The sequence below is a fragment of the Tasmannia lanceolata genome, unplaced genomic scaffold (genome assembly GCF_043159265.1).
Source record: "Tasmannia lanceolata isolate RefF3 unplaced genomic scaffold, GAP_Taslan_0.1 ptg000018l, whole genome shotgun sequence".
Lineage (NCBI taxonomy): Eukaryota > Viridiplantae > Streptophyta > Magnoliopsida > Canellales > Winteraceae > Tasmannia > Tasmannia lanceolata.
Window position 1 is genome coordinate 33,959,965 of NW_027518695.1, and position 21,831 is coordinate 33,981,795.

Consider the following 21,831-nt stretch of genomic DNA (forward strand, 5'->3'; position numbering starts at 1 on the left):
TTTATGAAATGGACCAGAACTCTCTCATCCCTCCAAATTTTGAAACGAGATTTCTTTCCCCTGGAAGAGAATTTGAGGACTTCCGATTGGAAGAGATTTTACCACTTTTAAACTTAAAATGAGAGAGTTACGGAGGTTTTAATTTTTGGTGACATTTCGCACACTCTTAATGAAATGGACGAGAACTCTCTCATCCCACCGAATTATTAAATGAGATTCCTTTCCGTGGAAACAGAATTTGAAGACCTCCGATTTGTAGAAAGTTTACAATTTCGGACTTAAAATGAGAGAGTTATGGAGGTTTTGATTTTGGGTTACGTTTCGCATACTCTTTATGAAACGGACTAGAACTCTCTCATCCCGCCGTATTTTTAAATGAATATTTTTTCCGTTAAAGAGAATTCCAAGACCTCTTATTGGTAGGAATTTCACCACTTTTAAACTTAAAATGAGAGAGTTCTGGAGTTTCTAATTTCGGGTGACATTTCGCACACTCTTTATTAAACTGACGAGAACACTCTCGTTCCACCGAATTTGTAAATGTGATTTTTTTCCTTTAAAGGAGAATTTGATGACCTCTGATTGGTAGAAATTTCACCACTTTTACAATTAAAATGAGACTTGTGGGGGTTTTAATTTTGGGTGACATTTAGCACACTCTTTATGAAATGGACCAGAACTCTCTTGTCCCACTAAATTTTGAAATGAGATTTCTTTCTCCTGAAAGTGAATTTGAAGACCTCCGATTGGTAGAAATTTCACCACTTTTAAACATAAAATGAGAGAGTTGTGGAGGTTTTAATTTTGGGTGACGTTTCGCACACTCTTTATAAAATGGACCAGAACTCTCTTACCTCACCGAATTTTGGAACGAGATTTCTTTCCCTTGAAAGAGAATTTGAAGACCTCAGATTGGTAGAAATTTCACCACTTTTAAACATAAAATGGGAGAGTTATGGCGGTTTTAATTTTGGGTGACATTTCACACACTCATTATTAAACGAACCAGAACTCTCTTACCCCACCGAATTTTTAAACGAGATTTCTTTCCCTGGAATGAGAATTTGAAGACTTCCGATTGGTAGAAATTTCACCACTTTTAAACTTAAAAGGAGAGAGTTGGGGAGATTTTAATTTTGGGTGACGTTTCGCACACTGTTTACGAAACAGACGAGAACTCTCTCATCCCCCCAATTTTCAAATGAGATTTCTTTCCCCTGAAAGAGAATTTGAAGACCTTCGATTGGTAGAAATTTCGCCACTTTTATACTAAAAAAGAGAGAGTTGTTGAGGTTTTAATTTTGGGTGACGTTTCGCACAGTCTTTATGAAATGGACCAGAACTCTCTCATCCCTCCAAATTTTGAAACGAGATTTCTTTCCCCTGGAAGAGAATTTGAGGACTTCCGATTGGAAGAGATTTTACCACTTTTAAACTTAAAATGAGAGAGTTACGGAGGTTTTAATTTTTGGTGACATTTCGCACACTCTTAATGAAATGGACGAGAACTCTCTCATCCCACCGAATTATTAAATGAGATTCCTTTCCGTGGAAACAGAATTTGAAGACCTCCGATTTGTAGAAAGTTTACAATTTCGGACTTAAAATGAGAGAGTTATGGAGGTTTTGATTTTGGGTTACGTTTCGCATACTCTTTATGAAACGGACTAGAACTCTCTCATCCCGCCGTATTTTTAAATGAATATTTTTTCCGTTAAAGAGAATTCCAAGACCTCTTATTGGTAGGAATTTCACCACTTTTAAACTTAAAATGAGAGAGTTCTGGAGTTTCTAATTTCGGGTGACATTTCGCACACTCTTTATTAAACTGACGAGAACACTCTCGTTCCACCGAATTTGTAAATGTGATTTTTTTCCTTTAAAGGAGAATTTGATGACCTCTGATTGGTAGAAATTTCACCACTTTTACAATTAAAATGAGACTTGTGGGGGTTTTAATTTTGGGTGACATTTAGCACACTCTTTATGAAATGGACCAGAACTCTCTTGTCCCACTAAATTTTGAAATGAGATTTCTTTCTCCTGAAAGTGAATTTGAAGACCTCCGATTGGTAGAAATTTCACCACTTTTAAACATAAAATGAGAGAGTTGTGGAGGTTTTAATTTTGGGTGACGTTTCGCACACTCTTTATAAAATGGACCAGAACTCTCTTACCTCACCGAATTTTGGAACGAGATTTCTTTCCCTTGAAAGAGAATTTGAAGACCTCAGATTGGTAGAAATTTCACCACTTTTAAACATAAAATGGGAGAGTTATGGCGGTTTTAATTTTGGGTGACATTTCACACACTCATTATTAAACGAACCAGAACTCTCTTACCCCACCGAATTTTTAAACGAGATTTCTTTCCCTGGAATGAGAATTTGAAGACTTCCGATTGGTAGAAATTTCACCACTTTTAAACTTAAAAGGAGAGAGTTGGGGAGATTTTAATTTTGGGTGACGTTTCGCACACTGTTTACGAAACAGACGAGAACTCTCTCATCCCCCCAATTTTCAAATGAGATTTCTTTCCCCTGAAAGAGAATTTGAAGACCTTCGATTGGTAGAAATTTCGCCACTTTTATACTAAAAAAGAGAGAGTTATTGAGGTTTTAATTTTGGGTGACGTTTCGCACAGTCTTTATGAAATGGACCAGAACTCTCTCATCCCTCCAAATTTTGAAACGAGATTTCTTTCCCCTGGAAGAGAATTTGAGGACTTCCGATTGGAAGAGATTTTACCACTTTTAAACTTAAAATGAGAGAGTTACGGAGGTTTTAATTTTTGGTGACATTTCGCACACTCTTAATGAAATGGACGAGAACTCTCTCATCCCACCGAATTATTAAATGAGATTCCTTTCCGTGGAAACAGAATTTGAAGACCTCCGATTTGTAGAAAGTTTACAATTTCGGACTTAAAATGAGAGAGTTATGGAGGTTTTGATTTTGGGTTACGTTTCGCATACTCTTTATGAAACGGACTAGAACTCTCTCATCCCGCCGTATTTTTAAATGAATATTTTTTCCGTTAAAGAGAATTCCAAGACCTCTTATTGGTAGGAATTTCACCACTTTTAAACTTAAAATGAGAGACTTCTGGAGATTCTAATTTCGGGTGACATTTCGCACACTCTTTATTAAACTGACGAGAACACTCTCGTTCCACCGAATTTGTAAATGTGATTTTTTTCCTTTAAAGGAGAATTTGAGGACCTCCGATTGGTAGAAATTTCACCACTTTTACAATTAAAATGAGACTTGTGGGGGTTTTAATTTTGGGTGACATTTCGCACACTCTTTATGAAACGGACCAGAACTCTCTTGTCCCACTAAATTTTGAAATGAGATCTCTTTCTCCTGAAAGTGAATTTGAAGTCCTCCGATTGGTAGAAATTTCACCACTTTTAAACATAAAATGAGAGAGTTGTGGAGGTTTTAATTTTGGGTGACGTTTCACACACTCTTTATAAAATGGACCAGAACTCTCTTACCCCACCGAATTTTGGAACGAGATTTCTTTCCCTTGAAAGAGAATTTGAAGACCTCAGATTGGTAGAAATTTCACCACTTTTAAACATAAAATGGGAGAGTTATGGCGGTTTTAATTTTGGGTGACATTTCACACACTCATTATTAAACGAACCAGAACTCTCTTACCCCCCCGAATTTTTAAACGAGATTTCTTTCCCTGGAATGAGAATTTGAAGACTTCCGATTGGTAGAAATTTCACCACTTTTAAACTTAAAAGGAGAGAGTTGTGGAGATTTTAATTTTGGGTGACGTTTCGCACACTGTTTACGAAACAGACGAGAACTCTCTCATCCCCCCAATTTTCAAATGAGATTTCTTTCCCCTGAAAGAGAATTTGAAGACCTTCGATTGGTAGAAATTTCGCCACTTTTATACTAAAAAAGAGAGAGTTATTGAGGTTTTAATTTTAGGTGACGTTTCGCACAGTCTTTATGAAATGGACCAGAACTCTCTCATCCCTCCAAATTTTGAAACGAGATTTCTTTCCCCTGGAAGAGAATTTGAGGACTTCCGATTGGAAGAGATTTTACCACTTTTAAACTTAAAATGAGAGAGTTACCGAGGTTTTAATTTTTGGTGACATTTCGCACACTCTTAATGAAATGGACGAGAACTCTCTCATCCCACCGAATTATTAAATGAGATTCCTTTCCGTGGAAACAGAATTTGAAGACCTCCGATTTGTAGAAAGTTTACAATTTCGGACTTAAAATGAGAGAGTTATGGAGGTTTTGATTTTGGGTTACGTTTCGAATACTCTTTATGAAACGGACTAGAACTCTCTCATCCCGCCGTATTTTTAAATGCATATTTTTTCCGTTAAAGAGAATTCCAAGACCTCTTATTGGTAGGAATTTCACCACTTTTAAACTTAAAATGAGAGAGTTCTGGAGATTCTAATTTCGGGTGACATTTCGCACACTCTTTATTAAACTGACGAGAAAACTCTCGTTCCACCGAATTTGTAAATGTGATTTTTTTCCTTTAAAGGAGAATTTGAAGACCTCCGATTGGTAGAAATTTCACCACTTTTACAATTAAAATGAGACTTGTGGGGGTTTTAATTTTGGGTGACAGTTAGCACACTCTTTATGAAATGGACCAGAACTCTCTTGTCCCACTAAATTTTGAAATGAGATTTATTTCTCCTGAAAGTGAATTTGAAGACCTCCGATTGGTAGAAATTTCACCACTTTTAAACATAAAATGAGAGAGTTGTGGAGGTTTTAATTTTGGGTGACGTTTCGCACACTCTTTATAAAATGGACCAGAACTCTCTTACCTCACCGAATTTTGGAACGAGATTTCTTTCCCTTGAAAGAGAATTTGAAGACCTCAGATTGGTAGAAATTTCACCACTTTTAAACATAAAATGGGAGAGTTATGGCGGTTTTAATTTTGGGTGACATTTCACACACTCATTATTAAACGAACCAGAACTCTCTTACCCCACCGAATTTTTAAACGAGATTTCTTTCCCTGGAATGAGAATTTGAAGACTTCCGATTGGTAGAAATTTCACCACTTTTAAACTTAAAAGGAGAGAGTTGTGGAGATTTTAATTTTGGGTGACGTTTCGCACACTGTTTACGAAACAGACGAGAACTCTCTCATCCCCCCAATTTTCAAATGAGATTTCTTTCCCCTGAAAGAGAATTTGAAGACCTTCGATTGGTAGAAATTTCGCCACTTTTATACTAAAAAAGAGAGAGTTATTGAGGTTTTAATTTTGGGTGACGTTTCGCACAGTCTTTATGAAATGGACCAGAACTCTCTCATCCCTCCAAATTTTGAAACGAGATTTCTTTCCCCTGGAAGAGAATTTGAGGACTTCCGATTGGAAGAGATTTTACCACTTTTAAACTTAAAATGAGAGAGTTACAGAGGTTTTAATTTTTGGTGACATTTCGCACACTCTTAATGAAATGGACGAGAACTCTCTCATCCCACCGAATTATTAAATGAGATTCCTTTCCGTGGAAACAGAATTTGAAGACCTCCGATTTGTAGAAAGTTTACAATTTCGGACTTAAAATGAGAGAGTTATGGAGGTTTTGATTTTGGGTTACGTTTCGCATACTCTTTATGAAACGGACTAGAACTCTCTCATCCCGCCGTATTTTTAAATGAATATTTTTTCCGTTAAAGAGAATTCCAAGACCTCTTATTGGTAGGAATTTCACCACTTTTAAACTTAAAATGAGAGAGTTCTGGAGATTCTAATTTCGGGTGACATTTCGCACACTCTTTATTAAACTGACGAGAACACTCTCGTTCCACCGAATTTGTAAATGTGATTTTTTTCCTTTAAAGGAGAATTTGAAACCTCTGATTGGTAGAAATTTCACCACTTTTACAATTAAAATGAGATTTGTGGGGGTTTTAATTTTGGGTGACATTTCGCACACTCTTTATGAAACGGACCAGAACTCTCTTGTCCCACTAAATTTTGAAATGAGATCTCTTTCTCCTGAAAGTGAATTTGAAGACCTCCGATTGGTAGAAATTTCACCACTTTTAAACATAAAATGAGAGAGTTGTGGAGGTTTTAATTTTGGGTGACGTTTCGCACACTCTTTATAAAATGGACCAGAACTCTCTTACCCCACCGAATTTTGGAACGAGATTTCTTTCCCTTGAAAGAGAATTTGAAGACCTCAGATTGGTAGAAATTTCACCACTTTTAAACATAAAATGGGAGCGTTATGCCGGTTTTAATTTTGGGTGACATTTCACACACTCATTATTAAACGAACCAGAACTCTCTTACCCCACCGAATTTTTAAACGAGATTTCTTTCCCTGGAATGAGAATTTGAAGACTTCCGATTGGTAGAAATTTCACCACTTTTAAACTTAAAAGGAGAGAGTTGTGGAGATTTTAATTTTGGGTGACGTTTCACACACTGTTTACGAAACAGACGAGAACTCTCTCATCCCCCCAATTTTCAAATGAGATTTCTTTCCCCTGAAAGAGAATTTGAAGACCTTCGATTGGTAGAAATTTCGCCACTTTTATACTAAAAAAGAGAGAGTTGTTGAGGTTTTAATTTTGGGTGACGTTTCGCACAGTCTTTATGAAATGGACCAGAACTCTCTCATCCCTCCAAATTTTGAAACGAGATTTCTTTCCCCTGGAAGAGAATTTGAGGACTTCCGATTGGAAGAGATTTTACCACTTTTAAACTTAAAATGAGAGAGTTACCGAGGTTTTAATTTTTGGTGACATTTCGCACACTCTTAATGAAATGGACGAGAACTCTCTCATCCCACCGAATTATTAAATGAGATTCCTTTCCGTGGAAACAGAATTTGAAGACCTCCGATTTGTAGAAAGTTTACAATTTCGGACTTAAAATGAGAGAGTTATGGAGGTTTTGATTTTGGGTTACGTTTCGCATACTCTTTATGAAACGGACTAGAACTCTCTCATCCCGCCGTATTTTTAAATGAATATTTTTTCCGTTAAAGAGAATTCCAAGACCTCTTATTGGTAGGAATTTCACCACTTTTAAACTTAAAATGAGAGAGTTCTGGAGATTCTAATTTCGGGTGACATTTCGCACACTCTTTATTAAACTGACGAGAACACTCTCGTTCCACCGAATTTGTAAATGTGATTTTTTTCCTTTAAAGGAGAATTTGAAGACCTCCGATTGGTACAAATTTCACCACTTTTACAATTAAAATGAGACTTGTGGGGGTTTTAATTTTGGGTGACATTTAGCACACTCTTTATGAAACGGACCAGAACTCTCTTGTCCCACTAAATTTTGAAATGAGATTTCTTTCTCCTGAAAGTGAATTTGAAGACCTCCGATTGGTAGAAATTTCACCACTTTTAAGCATAAAATGAGAGAGTTGTGGAGGTTTTAATTTTGGGTGACGTTTCGCACACTCTTTATAAAATGGACCAGAACTCTCTTACCCCACCGAATTTTGGAACGAGATTTCTTTCCCTTGAAAGAGAATTTGAAGACCTCAGATTGGTAGAAATTTCACCACTTTTAAACTTAAAAGGAGAGAGTTGTGGAGATTTTAATTTTGGGTAACGTTTCGCACATTGTTTACGAAACAGACGAGAACTCTCTCATCCACCCAATTTTCAAATGAGATTTCTTTCTCCTGAAAGAGAATTTGAAGACCTTCGATTGGTTGAAATTTCGCCACTTTTATACTAAAAAAGAGAGAGTTGTTGAGGTTTTAATTTTGGGTGACGTTTCGCACAGTCTTTATGAAATGGACCAGAACTCTCTCATCCCACCACATTTCGAAACGAGATTTCTTTCCCCTGGAAGAGAATTTGAGGACCTCCGATTGGAAGAGATTTTACCACTTTTAAACTTAAAATGAGAGAGTTACGGAGGTTTTAATTTTTGGTGACATTTCGCACACTCTTAATGAAATGGACGAGAACTCTCCCATCCCACCAAATTATTAAATGAGATTCCTTTCCGTGGAAACAGAATTTGAAGACCTCCGATATGTTGAAAGTTTACAATTTCGGACTTAAAATGAGAGAGTTATGGAGGTTTTAATTTTGGGTTACGTTTCGCATACTCTTTATGAAACGGACTAGAACTCTCTCATCCCGCCGCATTTTTAATTGAATATTTTTTCCGTTAAAGAGAATTCCAAGACCTCTTGTTGGTAGGAATTTCACCACTTTTAAACTTAAAATGAGAGAGTTCTGGAGATTCTAATTTTGGGTGACATTTCGCACACTCTTTATTAAACTGACGAGAACACTCTCGTTCCGCCGAATTTGTAAATGTGATTTTTTCCCTTTAAAGGAGAATTTGAAGACCTCCGATTGGTAGAAATTTCACCACTTTTACAATTAAAATGAGAGTTGTGGGGGTTTTAATTTTGGGTGACATTTCGCACACTCTTTATGAAATGGACCAGAACTCTCTTGTCCCACTAAATTTTGAAATGAGATTTCTTTCTCCTGAAAGTGAATTTGAAGACCTCCGATTGGAAGAAATTTCACCACTTTTAAGCATAAAATGAGAGAGTTGTAGAGGTCTTAATTTTGGGTGACGTTTCGTACACTCTTTATAAAATGGACCAGAACTCTCTTACCCCACCGAATTTTGGAACGATATTTCATTCCCTTGAAAGAGAATTTGAAGACCTCAGATTGGTAGAAATTTCACCACTTTTAAACTTAAAATGGGAGAGTTATGGGAGTTTTAATTTTGGGTGACATTTCACACACTCTTTATTAAACGAACCAGAACTCTCTTACCCCACCGAATTTTTAAACGAGATTTCTTTCCCTTGAATGAGAATTTGAAGACCTCTGATTGGTAGAAATTTCACCACTTTTACAATTAAAATGAGAGTTGTGGGGGTTTTAATTTTGGGTGACATTTCGCACAGTCTTTATGAAACGGACCAGAACTCTCTTGTCCCACTAAATTTTGAAATGAGATTTCTTTCTCCTCAAAGTGAATTTGAAGACCTCCGATTCGTAGAAATTTCACCACTTTTAAGCATAAAATGAGAGAGTTGTGGGGGTTTCAATTTTGGGTGACATTTCGCACACTCTTTATGAAACGGACCAGAACTCTCTTGTCCCACTAAATTTTGAAATGAGATTTCTTTCTCCTGAAAGTGAATTTGAAGACCTCCGATTGGTAGAAATTTCACCACTTTTAAGCATAAAATGAGAGAGTTGTGAAGGTTTTAATTTTGGGTGACGTTTCACACACTCTTTATAAAATGGACCAGAACTCTCTTATCCCACCGAATTTTGGAACGATATTTCATTCCCTTGAAAGAGAATTTGAAGACCTCAGATTGGTAGAAATTTCACCACTTTTAAACTTAAAATGGGAGAGTTATGGCGGTTTTAATTTTGGGTGACATTTCACACACTCTTTATTAAACGAACCAGAACTCTCTTACCCCACCGAATTTTTAAACGAGATTTCTTTCCTTTGAATGAGAATTTGAAGACCTCTGATTGGTAGAAATTTCACCACTTTTACAATTAAAATGAGAGTTGTGGGGGTTTTAATTTTGGGTGACATTTCGCACAGTCTTTATGAAACGGACCAGAACTCTCTTGTCCCACTAAATTTTGAAATGAGATTTCTTTCTCCTGAAAGTGAATTTAAAGACCTCCGATTGGTAGAAATTTCACCACTTTTAAGCATAAAATGAGAGAGTTGTGGGGGTTTCAATTTTGGGTGACATTTCACACACTCTTTATGAAACGGACCAGAACTCTCTTGTCCCACTAAATTTTGAAATGAGATTTCTTTCTCCTGAAAGTGAATTTGAAGACCTCCGATTGGTAGAAATTTCACCACTTTTAAGCATAAAATGAGAGAGTTGTGAAGGTTTTAATTTTGGGTAACGTTTCGCACACTCTTTATAAAATGGACCAGAACTCTCTTATCCCACCGAATTTTGGAACGACATTTCTTTCCCTTGAAAGAGAATTTGAAGACCTCAGATTGGTAGAAATTTCACTACTTTTAAACTTAAAGTGGGAGAGTTATGGCGGTTTTAATTTTGGGTGACATTTCACACACTCTTTATTAAACGAACTAGAACTCTCTTACCGCACCGAATTTTTAAACGACATTTCTTTCCCTTGAATGAGAATTTGAAGACCTCCGATTGGTAGAAATTTCACCACTTTTAAACTTAAAAGGAGAGAGTTGTGGAGATTTTAATTTTGGGGGACGCTTCGCACACTGTTTACGAAACAGACGAGAACTCTCTCATCCCCCATATTTTAAAATGAGATTTCTTTCCCCTGAAAGAGAATTTGAAGACCTTCGATTGGTAGAAATTTCGCCACTTTTATACTAAAAAAGAGAGAGTTGTTGAGGTTTTAATTTTGGGTGACGTTTCGCACAGTCTTTATGAAATGGACAGAAACTCTCTCATCCCTCCAAATTTTGAAACGAGATTTCTTTCCCCTGGAAGAGAATTTGAGGACTTCCGATTGGAAGAGATTTTACCACTTTTAAACTGAAAATGAGAGAGTTACCGAGGTTTTAATTTTTGGTGACATTTCGCACACTCTTAATGAAATGGACGAGAACTCTCTCATCCCACCGAATTATTAAATGAGATTCCTTTCCGTGAAAACAGAATTTGAAGACCTCCGATTTGTAGAAAGTTTACAATTTCGGACTTAAAATGGGAGAGTTATGGAGGTTTTGATTTTGGGTTACGTTTCGCATACTCTTTATGAAACGGACTAGAACTCTCTCATCCCGCCGTATTTTTAAATGAATATTTTTTCCGTTAAAGAGAATTCCAAGACCTCTTATTGGTAGGAATTTCACCACTTTTAAACTTAAAATGAGAGAGTTCTGGAGATTCTAATTTCGGGTGACATTTCGCACACTCTTTATTAAACTGACGAGAACACTCTCGTTCCACCGAATTTGTAAATGTGATTTTTTTCCTTTAAAGGAGAATTTGAAGACCTCCGATTGGTAGAAATTTCACCACTTTTACAATTAAAATGAGACTTGTGGTGGTTTTAATTTTGGGAGACATTTCGCACACTCTTTATGAAACGGACCAGAACTCTCTTGTCCCACTAAATTTTGAAATGAGATCTCTTTCTCCTGAAAGTGAATTTGAAGACCTCCGATTGGTAGAAATTTCACCACTTTTAAACATAAAATGAGAGAGTTGTGGAGGTTTTAATTTTGGGTGACGTTTCGCACACTCTTTATAAAATGGACCAGAACTCTCTTACCCCACCGAATTTTGGTACGAGATTTCTTTCCCTTGAAAGAGAATTTGAAGACCTCAGATTGGTAGAAATTTCACCACTTTTAAACATAAAATGGGAGAGTTATGGCGGTTTTAATTTTGGGTGACATTTCACAGACTCATTATTAAACGAACCAGAACTCTCTTACCCCACCGAATTTTTAAACGAGATTTCTTTCCCTGGAATGTGAATTTGAAGACTTCCGATTGGTAGAAATTTCACCACTTTTAAACTTAAAAGGAGAGAGTTGTGGAGATTTTAATTTTGGGTGACGTTTCGCACACTGTTTACGAAACAAACGAGAACTCTCTCATCCCCCCAATTTTCAAATGAGATTTCTTTCCCCTGAAGAGAATTTGAAGACCTTCGATTGGTAGAAATTTCGCCACTTTTATACTAAAAAAGGGAGAGTTGTTGAGGTTTTAATTTTGGGTGTCGTTTCGCACAGTCTTTATGAAATGGACCAGAACTCTCTCATCCCACCACATTTCGAAACGAGATTTCTTTCCCCTGGAAGAGAATTTGAAGACCTCCGATTGGAAGAGATTTTACCACTTTTAAATTTAAAATGAGAGAGTTACGGAGGTTTTAATTTTTGGTGACATTTCACACACTCTTAATGAAATGGACGAGAACTCTCCCATCCCACCGAATTATTAAATGAGATTCCTTTCCGTGGAAACAGAATTTGAAGACCTCCGATATGTTGAAAGTTTACAATTTCGGGCTTAAAATGAGAGAGTTATGGAGGTTTTAATTTTGGGTTACGTTTCGCATACTCTTTATGAAACAAACTAGAACTCTCTCATTCCGCCGCATTTTTAATTGAATATTTTTTCCTTTAAAGAGAATTCCAAGACCTCTTATTGGTAGGAATTTCACCACTTTTAAACTTAAAATGAGAGAGTTCTGGAGATTCTAATTTTGGGTGACATTTCGCACACTCTTTATGAAACTGACGAGAACACTCTCGTTCCACCGAATTTGTAAATGTGATTTTTTCCCTTTAAAGGAGAATTTGAAGACCTCCGATTGGTAGAAATTTCACCACTTTTACAATTAAAATGAGAGTTGTGGGGGTTTTAATTTTGGGTGACATTTCGCACACTCTTTATGAAACGGACCAGAACTCTCTTGTCCCACTAAATTTTGAAATGAGATTTCTTTCTCCTGAAAGTGAATTTGAAGACCTCCGATTGGAAGAAATTTCACCACTTTTAAGCATAAAATGAGAGAGTTGTGGAGGTCTTAATTTTGGGTGACGTTTCGTACACTCTTTATAAAATGGACCAGAACTCTCTTACCCCACCGAATTTTGGAACGATATTTCATTCCCTTGAAAGAGAATTTGAAGACCTCAGATTGGTGGAAATTTCACCACTTTTAAACTTAAAATGGGAGAGTTATGGGAGTTTTAATTTTGGGTGACATTTCACACACTCTTTATTAAACGAACCAGAACTCTCTTACCCCACCGAATTTTTAAACGAGATTTCTTTCCCTTGAATGAGAATTTGAAGACCTCTGATTGGTAGAAATTTCACCACTTTTACAATTAAAATGAGAGTTGTGGGGGTTTTAATTTTGGCTGACATTTCGCACAGTCTTTATGAAACGGACCAGAACTCTCTTGTCCCACTAAATTTTGAAATGAGATTTCTTTCTCCTGAAAGTGAATTTGAAGACCTCCGATTGGTAGAAATTTCACCACTTTTAAGCATAAAATGAGAGAGTTGTGAAGGTTTAAATTTTGGGTGACGTTTCGCACACTCTTTATAAAATGGACCAGAACTCTCTTATCCCACCGAATTTTGGAACGATATTTCATTCCCTTGAAAGAGAATTTGAAGACCTCAGATTGGTAGAAATTTCACCACTTTTAAACTTAAAATGGGAGAGTTATGGCGGTTTTAATTTTGGGTGACATTTCACACACTCTTTATTAAACGAACCAGAACTCTCTTACCCCACCGAATTTTTAAACGAGATTTCTTTCCCTTGAATGAGAATTTGAAGACCTCTGATTGGTAGAAATTTCACCACTTTTACAATTAAAATGAGAGTTGTGGGGGTTTTAATTTTGGGTGACATTTCGCACAGTCTTTATGAAACGGACCAGAACTCTCTTGTCCCACTAAATTTTGAAATGAGATTTCTTTCTCCTGAAAGTGAATTTGAAGACCTCCGATTGGTAGAAATTTCACCACTTTTAAGCATAAAATGAGAGAGTTGTGGGGGTTTTAATTTTGGGTGACATTTCGCACACTCTTTATGAAACGGACCAGAACTCTCTTGTCCCACTAAATTTTGAAATGAGATTTCTTTCTCCTGAAAGTGAATTTGAAGACCTCCGATTGGAAGAAATTTCACCACTTTTAAGCATAAAATGAGAGAGTTGTGGAGGTCTTAATTTTGGGTGACGTTTCGTACACTCTTTATAAAATGGACCAGAACTCTCTTACCCCACCGAATTTTGGAACGATATTTCATTCCCTTGAAAGAGAATTTGAAGACCTCAGATTGGTGGAAATTTCACCACTTTTAAACTTAAAATGGGATAGTTATGGGAGTTTTAATTTTGGGTGACATTTCACACACTCTTTATTAAACGAACCAGAACTCTCTTACCCCACCGAATTTTTAAACGAGATTTCTTTCCCTTGAATGAGAATTTGAAGACCTCTGATTGGTAGAAATTTCACCACTTTTACAATTAAAATGAGAGTTGTGGGGGTTTTAATTTTGGCTGACATTTCGCACAGTCTTTATGAAACGGACCAGAACTCTCTTGTCCCACTAAATTTTGAAATGAGATTTCTTTCTCCTGAAAGTGAATTTGAAGACCTCCGATTGGTAGAAATTTCACCACTTTTAAGCATAAAATGAGAGAGTTGTGAAGGTTTAAATTTTGGGTGACGTTTCGCACACTCTTTATAAAATGGACCAGAACTCTCTTATCCCACCGAATTTTGGAACGATATTTCATTCCCTTGAAAGAGAATTTGAAGACCTCAGATTGGTAGAAATTTCACCACTTTTAAACTTAAAATGGGAGAGTTATGGCGGTTTTAATTTTGGGTGACATTTCACACACTCTTTATTAAACGAACCAGAACTCTCTTACCCCACCGAATTTTTAAACGAGATTTCTTTCCCTTGAATGAGAATTTGAAGACCTCTGATTGGTAGAAATTTCACCACTTTTACAATTAAAATGAGAGTTGTGGGGGTTTTAATTTTGGGTGACATTTCGCACAGTCTTTATGAAACGGACCAGAACTCTCTTGTCCCACTAAATTTTGAAATGAGATTTCTTTCTCCTGAAAGTGAATTTGAAGACCTCCGATTGGTAGAAATTTCACCACTTTTAAGCATAAAATGAGAGAGTTGTGGGGGTTTAATTTTGGGTGACATTTCGCACACTCTTTATGAAACGGACCAGAACTCTCTTGTCCCACTAAATTTTGAAATGAGATTTCTTTCTCCTGAAAGTGAATTTGAAGACCTCCGATTGGAAGAAATTTCACCACTTTTAAGCATAAAATGAGAGAGTTGTGGAGGTCTTAATTTTGGGTGACGTTTCGTACACTCTTTATAAAATGGACCAGAACTCTCTTACCCCACCGAATTTTGGAACGATATTTCATTCCCTTGAAAGAGAATTTGAAGACCTCAGATTGGTGGAAATTTCACCACTTTTAAACTTAAAATGGGAGAGTTATGGGAGTTTTAATTTTGGGTGACATTTCACACACTCTTTATTAAACGAACCAGAACTCTCTTACCCCACCGAATTTTTAAACGAGATTTCTTTCCCTTGAATGAGAATTTGAAGACCTCTGATTGGTAGAAATTTCACCACTTTTACAATTAAAATGAGAGTTGTGGGGGTTTTAATTTTGGCTGACATTTCGCACAGTCTTTATGAAACGGACCAGAACTCTCTTGTCCCACTAAATTTTGAAATGAGATTTCTTTCTCCTGAAAGTGAATTTGAAGACCTCCGATTGGTAGAAATTTCACGACTTTTAAGCATAAAATGAGAGAGTTGTGAAGGTTTAAATTTTGGGTGACGTTTCGCACACTCTTTATAAAATGGACCAGAACTCTCTTATCCCACCGAATTTTGGAACGATATTTCATTCCCTTGAAAGAGAATTTGAAGACCTCAGATTGGTAGAAATTTCACCACTTTTAAACTTAAAATGGGAGAGTTATGGCGGTTTTAATTTTGGGTGACATTTCACACACTCTTTATTAAACGAACCAGAACTCTCTTACCCCACCGAATTTTTAAACGAGATTTCTTTCCCTTGAATGAGAATTTGAAGACCTCTGATTGGTAGAAATTTCACCACTTTTACAATTAAAATGAGAGTTGTGGGGGTTTTAATTTTGGGTGACATTTCGCACAGTCTTTATGAAACGGACCAGAACTCTCTTGTCCCACTAAATTTTGAAATGAGATTTCTTTCTCCTGAAAGTGAATTTGAAGACCTCCGATTGGTAGAAATTTCACCACTTTTAAGCATAAAATGAGAGAGTTGTGGGGGTTTTAATTTTGGGTGACATTTCGCACACTCTTTATGAAACGGACCAGAACTCTCTTGTCCCACTAAATTTTGAAATGAGATTTCTTTCTCCTGAAAGTGAATTTGAAGACCTTCGATTGGTAGAAATTTCACCACTTTTAAGCATAAAATGAGAGAGTTGTGAAGGTTTTAATTTTGGGTGACGTTTCGCACACTCTTTATAAAATGGACCAGAACTCTCTTATCCCACCGAATTTTGGAATGACATTTCTTTCCCTTGAAAGAGAATTTGAAGACCTTAGATTGGTAGAAATTTCACTACTTTTAAACTTAAAGTGGGAGACTTATGGCGGTTTTAATTTTAGGTGACATTTGACACACTCTTTATTAAACGAACCAGAACTCTCTTACCGCACCGAATTTTTAAACGAGATTTCTTTCCCTTGAATGAGAATTTGAAGACCTCCGATTGGTAGAAATTTCACCACTTTTAAACTTAAAATGAGAGAGTATTGGAGATTTTAATTTTGGGTGACGTTTCGCACACTGTTTACGAAATAAACGAGAACTCTCTCATCCCCCCAATTTTCAAATGAGATTTCTTTCCCCTGAAAGAGAATTTGAAGACCTTCGATTGGTAGAAATTTCGCCACTTTTATACTAAAAAAGAGAGAGTTGTTGAGGTTTTAATTTTGGGTGACGTTTCGCACAGTCTTTATGAAATGGACCAGAACTCTCTCATCCCACCAAATTTCGAAACGAGATTTCTTTCCCCTGGAAGAGAATTTGTGGACCTCCGATTGGAAGAGATTTTACCACTTTTAAACTTAAAATGAGAGAGTTACGGAGGTTTTAATTTTTGATGACATTTCGCACACTCTTAATGAAATGGACGAGAACTCTCTCATCCCACCGAATTATTAAATGAGATTCCTTTCCGTGGAAACAGAATTTGAAGACCTTCGATATGTTGAAAGTTTACAATTTCGGACTTAAAATGAGAGAGTTATGGAGGTTTTGATTTTGGGTTACGTTTCGCATACTCTTTATGAAACGGACTAGAACTCTCTCATCCCGCCGCATTTTTAAATGAATATTTTTTCCATTAAAGAGAATTCCAAGACCTCTTATTGGTAGGAAATTCACCACTTTTAAACTTAAAATGAGAGAGTTCAGGAGATTCTAATTTTGGGTGATATTTCGCACACTCTTTATTAAACTGACGAGAACACTCTCGTTCCACCGAATTTGTAAATGTGATTTTTTCCCTTTAAAGGAGAATTTGAAGACCTCCGATTGGTAGAAATTTCACCACTTTTACAATTAAAATGAGAATTGTGGGGGTTTTAATTTTGGGTGACATTTCGCACACTCTTTATGAAACGGACCAGAACTCTCTTGTCCCACTAAATTTTGAAATGAGATTTCTTTCTCCTGAAAGTGAATTTGAAGACCTCCGATTGGTAGAAATTTCACCACTTTTAAGCATAAAATGAGAGAGTTGTGGAGGTTTTAATTTTGGGTGACGTTTCGCACACTCTTTATAAAATGGACCAGAACTCTCTTATCCCACCGAATTTTGGAACGAGATTTCTTTGCCTTGAAAGAGAATTTGAAGACCTCAGATTGGTGGAAATTTCACCGCTTTTAAACTTAAAATGAGAGAGTTGTGGAGGTTTTAATTTTGGGTGATGTTTCGCACACACTTTATGAAACGGACCAGAACTCTCTCATCCCACCAAACTTTGAAACGAGATTCTTTCCCCTGACAGAAATTTTGAAGACCTTCGATTGGTAGGAATTTCACCATATTTAAAACTAAAATGATGGAGTTTTGGAGGTTTGGAGGTTTAAATTTTGGGTGACATTTCGCACACAGTTTATGAAACGGACTAGAACTCTCTCATCCCGACGCATTTTTAAATGAAATTTTTTCCGTTAAAGAGAATTGAAGACCTCTGATTTGTAGGAATTTCAGCACTTTTAAACTTAAAATGCGAGACTTCTGGAGGTTTTAAGTTTGGGTGACGTTACACACAGTCTTAATGCAACGGACGAGATCTCTCTCATCCCACCGAATTTTTAAATGAGATTTTTTCTGTTAAAAGAGAATTTGAAGACATCTGATTGGTAGAAAGTTCACGACTTTAAGAGTTAAAATGAGAGACTTACGGAGGTTTAAGTTTTGGGTGACGTTTCGCCCACACTTTATGAAACGGACTCGAACTCTCTCATCCCACCGAATTTTGATATAAAATATTTTTTCATTGAAAGAGAATTTGAAGATCATGAATTGGTACAAAGTTCACCACATTTGGACTTAAAATGAGAGAGTTATGGAGGTTTTTCGAGAACTCTCTCATCCCCCGAATTTTTAATTGTGATTCTTATCCGTTGAAACAGAATTTGAAGACCTCCGATTGGTAGAAAGTTCACAACTTTCGGAGTTAAAATGAGAGAGTTGGGGAGGTTTTAAATTTGGGTGACGGTTCGTACACTCCTTATTAAACGGACTAGCACTCTCTCATCCCACCGAAGTTTTAATTGAAATTTTTTTCGGTTGAAAGGGAATTTGAAGACCTTCAGTTGGTAGAAAGTTCACCACTTTTGGACTAAAAATCAGTGAGTTATGGATGTTTTAATTTTGGGTGACGTTTCGCACACTCTTTATAAACGTACCAGAACTCTCTCATCGCACCAAATTTTGTTCTTTCCCCTGAAAGAGAATTTGAAGAACTCCGATTGGTCGAAATTTTGCCACTTTTAAACTTAAAATGGGAGAGTTATGGAGGTTTTAATTTTGGGTGACGTTTCGCACACTCTTTACCAAACAGACCAGAAGTCTCTTATCTCGTCGAATTTTGAAACGAGAATTCATTCCCCCGAAAGAGAATTTGAAGACCTCCGATTGGTAGAAATTTCACTACTTTTAAATTTAAAATGAGAGAGTTAGGGAGGTTTTAATTTAGGGTGACGTTTCACACACACTTTATAAAACGGACCAGAACTCTCTTATCCCATCGAATTCTGAAACGAGATTTCTTTCCGTTGAAAGAGAATTTGAAGACTTCCGATTTGTAGAAATTTCACCACTTTTAAACTTCAAATGACGGAGTTGTGGAGGTTTTAATTATGGGTGACGTTCATTCTTTATGAAACGGACAAGAACTCTCTCAACCCACCAAATTTTGAAACGAGATTCCTTTCTCCGGAAAGAGAATTTGAAGACCTCCGATTGGTAGAAATTTCAACACTTTTAAAGTTAAAATCAAAGAGTTCTGGAGGTTTTAATTTGGGCTGATGTTTCGCACACTCTTTATGAAACAGACCAGAACTCTCCCAACGCACAAAATTTTGAAACGAGATTTCTTTGCCCTGAAAAAGAATTTGAATACCTTCGATTGGTAGAAATTTTACCACTTTTAAACCTAAAATGAGAGAGTTGTTGGGGTTTTAATTTTGGGTGACGTTTCGCACACTCTTTATGAAATGGACCAGAACTCTCTCATCCCACCAAATTTTGAAACGAGATTTCTTTCCCGTGAAAGAGAATTTGACGACCTCCGATTGGAAAAAATTTCATCACTTTTTAACCGAAATGAAAGAGTTATGGAGGCTAAAATTTTGGGTGACATTTCACACACTCTTTACAAAACAGACCAGAAGTCTCTCATCCCGTCGAATTTTGAAACGAGATTTCATTCCCCTGAAAGAGAATTTTATGACCTCCGGTTGGTAGGAATTTCAACACTTTTAAAGTTAAAATCAGAGAGTTGTGGAAGTTTAAATTATTGGTGACGTTTCACGCACTCTTTATAAAACAGACCAGATGTCTCCTATCTCCCCGAATTTTGAAATGAGATTTCTTTCCCCTAAAAGGGAATTTGAAGACCTCCGATTGGTAGAAATTTCACCACTTTTAAACTTAAAATGAGAGAGTTGTTGAGGTTTTAATTTTAGGCCACGTTTCGCACACTCTTTATGAAACGGACCAGCACTCGCTCATCCCACCAAATTTTGAAACAAGATTTCCTTCCCCTGAGAGAGAATTTGATGACCTCCGATTGGTAGAAATTTCACCACTTTTAAATTTAAAATGAGAGAGTTATGGAGGTTTTAACTTTGGGTGACATTTCGTACAATCTTTATAAAACGGACCAGAATTCTCTTATCCCACCAAATTTTGAAATGCGATTTCTTTCCCCTGAAAGAGAATATGAAGACCTCCAATTGGTAGAAATTTCACCAGATTGAAACTTAAAATGAGGGAGTTATGGTGGTTATGATTTTGCGTGACGTTTCGTACACTCTTTATGAAACGGACTAGAACTCCCTCATCCCGTTTTAAATGAAATTTTTTCCGTCAAAGAGAATTTGAACACCCCCGATTCGTAGGAATTTCTCGACTCTTAAACTTAAAATGAGAGAGTTCTGGAGGTTTTAATTTTGAGTGACGTTTCACACACTCAATATGAAACGGACCAAAACTCTCTCATCCGACCAAATTTTGAAACGAAATTATTTCCCCTTAAAGAGAATTTAAAGACCTCCGATTGGTAGAAATTTCACCACTTTTAAACTTAAAATGAGGGAGTTCTGGTGGTTTGAATTTTGGCTGATGTTTTGCACACTCTTTATGAAACGGACCAGAACTCTCTCATTGCCCCAAATTTTGAAACGAGATTTCTTTGCCCTGAAAGAGAATTTGAAGACCTCCGATTGGTAGAAATTTCACCACTTTTAAACTTAAAATGATAGAGTTGTTTGGGTTTTAACTTTGGGTGACGTTTTGCACACTCTTTATGAAAGGGACCAGAACTCTCTCAGCCCACCAAATTTTGAAACGAGATTTCTTTCTCCTGAAAGAGAATTTGAAGACCTCCGATTGGTAGAAATTTCACCAGTTTGATAGTTAAAATGAGGGAGTTATGGAGGTTACTATTTTGGGTGACGTTTCGTATACTCTTTATGAAACGGACTACAACTCTCTCACCCCGTCTTAAATGAAATTTTTTCCGTTAAAGAAAATTTGAACACCTCCGATTGGTAGGAATTTCTCCACTCTTAAACTTAAAGTGAGAGAGTTCTTGAGGTTTTAATTTTGGGTTACGTTTCACGCACTCATTATGAAACGGACCAGAACTCTCTCATCCCACCAAATTTTGAAACGAGATTTATTTCCCCTTGAAGAGAATTTGAAGACCTACGATTGGTAGAAATTTAACCACTTTTAAACTTAAAATGAGAGAGTTCTGGAGGTTTTAATTTTGGCAAATGTTTCACACGCTATTTATGAAACAGACCGGAACTCTCTCATCGGACCAAATTTTGAAACGAGATTTCTTTCCCCTTAGAGAGAATTTGATGACGTCCGATTGGGAGAAATTTTACCACTTTTAAACCCAAAATAAGAGAGTTGTGGAGGCTTAAATTTTGGGTGACGTTTCGCACACTCTATACAAAACATGCCAGAAGTTTCTCATCTCGTCGAATTTTGAAACGAGATTTCATTCTTCTGAAAGACAATTTGAAGACCTCTGATTGGTAGAAATTTCACCACTTTTAAATTTAAAATGAGAGAGTTAGGTTGGTTTTAATTTTGGGTGGTGTTTCGCACACTCTTTACAAAACGAACCAGAACTATCTTATCCCATCGAATTTCGAAATGAGATTTCTTTCCCCTGAATGAGAATTTGAAGACTTCCGATTGGTAGAAATTTCACCACTTTTAAACTTAAAATGAGAGAGTTGTGGAGGTTTTAATTTTGGGTGACGTTAATTCTTTATGAAAGGGACAAGAACTCTCTCTACCCACCAATTTTGAAACGAGATTTCTTTTCCCTGAAAGAGAATTTGATGACCTCCGATTGGTAGAAATTTCATCACTTTTAAAGTTAAAAAATGAGAGTTATGGAGGTTTAAAATATTGGTGAAGTTTCGCGCACTCTCTATTCTCTGACCCTTCATCTTCTTCTCCTGAAATCCCCCTTTTATCCTATTCAAAACCAT